The sequence below is a fragment of the Suncus etruscus genome, chromosome 10, assembly GCF_024139225.1.
Source record: "Suncus etruscus isolate mSunEtr1 chromosome 10, mSunEtr1.pri.cur, whole genome shotgun sequence".
NCBI lineage: Eukaryota > Metazoa > Chordata > Mammalia > Eulipotyphla > Soricidae > Suncus > Suncus etruscus.
In genome coordinates, this window is record NC_064857.1 from 30,774,178 (window position 1) to 30,781,475 (window position 7,298).

The following is a 7,298-nucleotide window of genomic DNA, read 5'->3' on the forward strand; positions in this document are numbered from 1 at the left end:
TATTAACTTGAAGTTCCCAGGTGGTCAATGAACTCTATGTAGGATAATATTCAAGAAAATCTCAGCTTGACTCCTCATACTAACATTGCAGAAAAACAAATTTTCGGCAAGTTGTACATGTTTTGACTATAAAGGTGGTTGGTTACCAATCTATATGCATCTTTTTTTTAATTTTTATTTTGACCAAAGTGGATTACAAATCTTTCACAGTAATATTTTAGGTACATAGCGACATTGAATCAGGGACATTCCCACCACCAATGTTGTCCTCCCTCCACCCCTGTTCTCAGCATGCATCCCATATCCTCCTCCTTTACCCCCGAGGCTGCTAGCATAAATGGTCCTCTCTGCGATCTAACATAAGTGGTCTAACATGTTGTAGATTGGGTATCGATTTTGTTGTCATTGACTTTGGATTTGGTATTTAAGTCTGATCATTTTTTTTTATTTCTACTTAATGTTCAGATGACTGTTTGGTCTTGGTACCCTCCAGTATTTCCCCCTCAATTTGTGAGGTGAAACAAGATGGTTCAAATGTTGTGGTTCTATTTGAAGGAAAGAAATAAAATAAAATAAAATAAAATAAAATGGGGTAAAAATCAAACAAGCAAAAATGGGAGAGTCCTTCTAGATGCTATAAATATCAATTTAAGAGAAGAAAGGGAAAAAGGAAGAAAAACATAGCAACAATACAGAAAAAAATCAAACAAAAACTCGAAAAGTGCCACAGCAATAAAGACAACAACCACAATAACCACTGTCCTGAAATAAATACAAAACAAAGAAGAAAACAAACAAAAAACCCATGGGGAGGACAACAAACAACAATAACAAAACCAAAAAATTAATTTGTACTTTTCTTTTTTTTTTTCTTGCAAGGGCACAGTAAATATTGGGGAGATTAGAAAGGGAATTCCCTTGGCCTAAGAGATACAGGGTTTCTCTTCCTTTGAAGTATACTGTCATGGAAATAACTACAGGCTTCATACATGTTCTTTTACTCTCCCCTAGGTCCTTTTGTGGTTTCTGGAAACTTTCCATTCCATTGTGGATGATAAAAATCATGCCTCCGTAGCTAGAAATCTTTTATTTGCACAGATCAAAGGATGGAGCCTAGGATGGAGTCTTTCTTTATGGTCTAGGAGTTCTGTTCCATCACTGTTGTTTTAATCAGTCTTCTGTAGTTGGTGGTCTTGGTTTCGCCCCTATCCTAGTTTTCAGTCAGGCCTCTGGAATTAGAGATCTTCGTTGTTGTACAGATCATAGTCCAAGGCCTAGATTAGGATCTTTTTTATTGGTCCCAGGATAAGTTCTGCCCAGTCATGGTTGTCACAGTCAGTCTTCTGTCGATAGCTAACTTAGCTTTTGTACAAAAGAAGTTATTTTAAATCTAGTAATAATAAGGCATTAAAACACATTGTTAGTATACGCTTCCCCTGGAGTCTCTGGCTTCTAATCATATTCTTCACCTGTAACTGTGTATAAGATCCCTAAGACATTATTATATGCCTTTGTAGTAAAAGGCTGATTATATACCTCTTCACTCTAAGCCATTGTTTCTATTGTTGCTGCTTTCTTTATGGTATAATGGATAGTTGAAACCTTGTGTTGTTCCTCTTCCACTTGTTTTGAACACTACTCCCCATGAAATGTTGACAACTACAGTGCTTGGAGTTTCTACTCTATTAGACTGTTGTATTTGTTCATGAAGTATAACATATATATATATATATATATATATATATATATATATTTGGTGTATATTCTAAGTACCTCAGAAAAGTGCTATCATTCTGTTTTATCTTTCATCTTCTGGGTTACTTCATTTAAATAATATTTTGTAGATCCATCCACGTTGCTGCAAAATCCGTGATTGTATCATTTCTAACTGCTATGTAGTATTCCATTGTATATAAATACCACATCGTCATGATCTACTCATCAGTTGTTGGACATGGAGGTTGGTTCCAAATCTTAGCGATTGTACTGAGTACTGAGATAAATAGTGGAGTGCACACATACTTTGGGATGAATGTCCTTCTGACTTGGGGATAGATACTGAGGAGAGCAATTGCTGGGTTATACAGCAGCTTAATTCTGAGTTTACTGAGCACTCTCCACACTGTTTCCCATAGAGATTGGACCAGACAGCATTCCTACCAGCAGTGGATGAGAGTTCCTTTCTTAACACATCCCCGCCAACAGAGATTGGTCCCATTATTTTTGATGTGAGCCATCCTCATTGTTGTCTTGATTTGGATTTTCCTAATGATGAGTAAAGGTGAGCATGTTTTCATGTGTCTGTTGGCCATCTTTCAATCTTCTTCAGAGAAGTGTCTATTCATTTATTCTCATTTTTCTATGGTTTTTTAAAATTTTTTGGAGCTCACCTTTTTGAGTGCTTTGTATATCCTAGATATCTGCCCTTTATCTGACGTGTTGAGTGCAAAATTTTTTTCTCATTCCATTAACTGTCTTCTAGTATTAACTAGTGTTTCTTTCGCCAGGCAGAAACTTTTCAGTTTGATGTAATCCCATTTATTTAGCTTTGATGCGAAAGTTCTTGCTGTTGGCTTTCTATCCTCAAAGACTTTTTTATATTTAGGTCTTGGAGTGTTCTGCCTATTTTTTCCTCAATAAACTTTATAGATTCAGGTCTGATTTCAAGTCTTTAATCCATTTTGAGTTGACTTTTGTGTAAGGTGTGAGGTATGGATTAATTTTTAATTCCTTACTGGTGGTTATCCAGTTGTTCCAACTCCATTTGTTGAAGAGACTGTCTTTGTTCCATTTTAAGTTTTTGGCTCTTTTGTCAAATAGTAATTGACTGTATATTTGGGGTTTATCTCTGGATATTTTATTCTAACCCACTGATCTCTGTTTTTGTTCCAGTACCATGCTGTTTTGATCACTATGGCTTTATAGTAAAGCTTCAGGTTAGGTAAAGTAATGCCACCAGCTTCTGGCTTTTCAGAAGCTAACTTGGATCTTTTGTGGTTCTTGGCTAACCTGGGTCTTTTGTGGTTCTAGATGAATTTTATAATTGATTGTTCTAAGTACTTAAAAATTGATGTCTGAATTTAGTTAGGGATTTCATTGAATCTATATAAAAGTTTAGGTAAATAGTCATTTTGGCAATGTTGATTCTACCTACCCATGAGCATGGGGTGTTCTTCCATTTCCGTAGGTCCTCTTCAATTTCTTTCTGAAGTGTTTTGAAGTTTTCATGGTATAGATCCTTCACTTCTCTTGTAAGGTTGATACCTAGGTACTTGATATTTTTGGATATTATTTTAAATGTGATTGTCTCCTTAATCCTTTTCTCCTCTACTTTGTTGTTTGTATAGAGGAATGCTACTGTCTTTTGTGTATTGACTTTGTAGCCAGTCACTTTGCTCTAGTTGTTAATTCTTTCTAGGAATTTTACTGTGAACTCTTTAGGGTTTTCAATATATATTATATCATCTGCAAAAAGAGATAGTTTGAGTTCATCTTTTCCTATTTGGTTTCCTTTGATTTCCTTCTCTTGTTTGATTTCTATTGCTAGGACTTCTAAACTACATTAAATAAGAGTGGAGAGAGTAGATGGCCTTGCCTAGTTCCTGATCTTAGTAGAAATGCTTTCAGTTTTTTGCCATTAAGGATAATGTTGACTGTGGGATTTTATAGGTAGCTGTATCTATCTTGAGGACAATTCCTTCCAGTACTATTTTGCTGAGTGTTTTCATCATGAATGGGTGTTGGATTTTGTCAAACACCTTCTCTACATTGATTGATATAATTATGTGATTTTTGTCTTTCTTGTTGTAGATATTGTGTATGATGTTGACTGATTTGTGTATGTTGAACCATCCTTGTATCCCTGGGATGAAACCCACTTGGTCATGGTGTATAACCTTTTTGATGTAGTGCTGGAGTCAGTTTGCTAAGATTTAGTTGAGGATTTTTGCATCTATGTTCATTAGGAGATTGGTCTGTAGTTTTCTTTCTTGGTGGAGTCTTTGCCATCTTTGGGATTGAGTGTGATATTATCCTCAGAAAAGGAATTAGGAAGAGTTCCTGTCTTTTTTTAATGTTTTGGAAGAGTCTGTGGATCAGTGGTAGTAATTCTCCTCAAAATATTTGATAGAATTCACCTGTAAAACCATCTGGACCTGGACTTTATTTTTGGGAAGTTTCTTAATTACTGATTCAATTTCCTCAGACGTGATTGTCCTGTTTAGGCTTTCTATATCCTCTTTATTCAGTCTTGGAAGATGATATTTTTCCAGAAATTTGTCAGTTTCTTCTGGGTTCTCTAACCTGACTGAGCATAGTTGTTCATAATAAGTCCTCATGATAAGTTGGATTTCTAAGGGTTCTGTTGTAATCTCATTCCTTTTATTTGTGATCCTATTTATTTGGGTGTTTTCCCTATTTTTCTGGTGAGTCTTGCCAGTGGTTTGTCAATCTTGTTTATTCTTTTGAAAAACCAATGTCTGATCTCATTGATATTTTTGTATCATTTTCTTAGCTTCTATGTTTTTTATTTCTGTTCTGGTTTTTATTATTTTTTTTTGTCTCTGGTTGTGTTTGGGTTTCTTTGCTGCTGTTGTTCCAGCTCCTTAAGGTGTCCCTTTAAATTGTTGATTTTGTTATTCTCCTCTTTTCTGACATTGGCCTGCCTGCATTGCTATGAGTTTTCCCCTAATTACTGCTTTTGCTGTGTCCCATAGATTTTGACAATTTGTCTCTTCATTATCGTTTGTCTCAAGGAATCTTTTTATTTCTTCCTTGAGTTCCTCTTTAATCCAGCTGTTGTTGGGCAGCATGTTGTTTAATCTCCAGGTGTTGGATATTCTCCATAGCTTCTTTTTACAATCTTGATCTCTATTGTATAGTGATCTGATAGGGTACTTCTAATAATCTTTATATTTGTGACTTTATGCAAGTTAGATTTATATCCTAAGGTATGCTCTATTCTGGAGAAGGTTCCATGTACACTTCAGAAGAATGTGTATTCTGCTTTCTGGGGGTGGAGGGCCCTAGATAAGTTCATTAGTCCTAGTTCTTCTAATTTTTCATTTAGGCTCTTATTTCTTTGCTAGTTTTCTGTTTGGTGTATCTGATCAATGGTGATAGTGGAGTATTGAAAACTCCTACTATCATATTACCTTCCATATGTTTTGCTGACTCTGCATTTTGACCAAAGTTAGTACTTCTTAGTCAAGTGTTCCCCTGATCAGTAAATAGGGACCCTCTTTGTTTCTGATCACTTTCTTGAGGTTGAATGCAATTTGGTCTGATATAAGAATAGCTGTTCCAGCTTTTATTGTTTTCCATTGACTTGAATAATTGATTTCCATCCTTTTATTATAAGCCCATGTTTATCCTGTACTTGTAGGTGTATTTCTTGCAGGCAGCAAAAATCAGGTTTTTGTTTTCTAATCCAAGTCTCTACTACGTGTCTTTTAATGGGAAAGTTTAGACCATTGATATTTAAGGAGATTATTGATAGAGAAGACTGTTGTGTAGTTGTATTGTGTAGAGTGGTTGTTGTTACAATCGGGGATTTGGATTGTGAAATTCATCTCTGAGTAGATCATTTAGAATCGGTTTTTCTTGCGCAAATAATGAAAGTTATTTTTATGTCTGAGAATGTTTTTAGCTCTCCCTCCCATATGAATGAGTTTTGCTGGGTAGTGGACTCTAGGTTGGAAGTTTCTTTCATTCAGTTGTTTAAATATGTCATGCCACTGTCTTCTTGCTTGAATTGCTTCAAATGGGAGATCTGGTTTGATGCTTATGTTTCTTCCTTTGTACTTGAGGTTTTTTCCTTCCTTATTGCTTTAAGGAGTTCATCTTTCTCTTTGTGTGTGTGTGTGTGTGTGTTTTGTTTGTTTGTTTTTTGCCATTTGGATTACTATATGTCTTGTTGTTGGTTTATTAGGGTCTATTTTATTAGGGATTCTTTTTACCTCCTGGATTTGCACAAGAACCTCTTTCCAGATGGTGGGAAAGTTTTTTGCTATTATTTCCCTAACCATTTGTTCTCCCCCTTTCCTTATTTCCTCCTTTTAGTATTCCTACAATCCGTAGATTATTTCTTTTGTCTTTGTTCATTACATACCTAACTTTTTCTTCCAACGCTTTACCTTTTATTACCTTATTGGCTTCTTTGTCATTTTTAGTTGGTAGTTTTTTTGAATTTCTTCTATGTGATTCTCCAACTGTTTAATTCTGCTACTATGGCCTGCTAAGACATTTTTTTATTTTCATTAATTCCATTTATATGGATTCTCAAATCATCCATAAAAGTTCTTCTTTGAGTTGGTTTGTCAATGGGTTTCTTGAACTCACTGGCTCGTGATTCCTTGATTTATTTTGCCATGGCTTGCAATGCTGCTTTTAGATCTTTATCTATTGGGCCCATGAGTTTTGGTGGACTTGAAAACTTGCTAGGATTTCTCTCCATATCCCCAGTTGTTAATGTCGTCCTTAGTTTACCCATATTTCTTTGTATTTAATGGTTTGGCTTGGAGTGACTGAACTCCACAGGTCTGGTTGGCCTGGGTCAACCTCCCCTCCACCTTTATCTGGCAGACGGCATGGTTCAGCCCCAGCCATAGTGACTGAGCTCCACACATTGGTCTGGTTTAACCTTTCCTCCACCTACCTGGCAGATGGTGTGGTTCAGTCCCAGCCTCAGTAAGTGAGCTCCACAGGTCAGCCTATATGCATCTTTCCAAGTTCTTCAACCATAAATTTGAGTTACTATTTTTTTAATTGTACTATATTAAGCTTATCAAAAATAATGTGTATAATGTCTATCCAGGCTAACATGTATATAGGTACATATCATGTTTATTCTTATAATTGTTAATTTTTATCTCAAGAAAACAGCATATCTGAATGTTTGAATTCAAATGTAACATAATTTTAGTTGTGAAGCTAACCACAAATTTCTCTACCCAATCTACCAAAAATGTGATTGTTTTTAGCAGAGTTCACTGCTAGGCACTATGTAAAAAGCTAACTGTTCACAGTATTATAATTTGAGTTTTTCCAGGCAAACCTAATTGGGCATAGATTTTAGGGTGTTCACAAGAGAGATTGAAATGACATGCTATCAACCATTTGTATTAGAACTAGAGAGAAATGTTTTCTTTATTTTTTTCCTAAACACACATATGAATTCTGTAACCTTTTAGTGATAGAAAAATGGAATATATAATTAGTAACTTTGAAGGTATCAGAATAAATTTAAAATTGAATACTTTCCAAGCTAAAAATTGTATTCTTCTCAGATTGGATCTAGC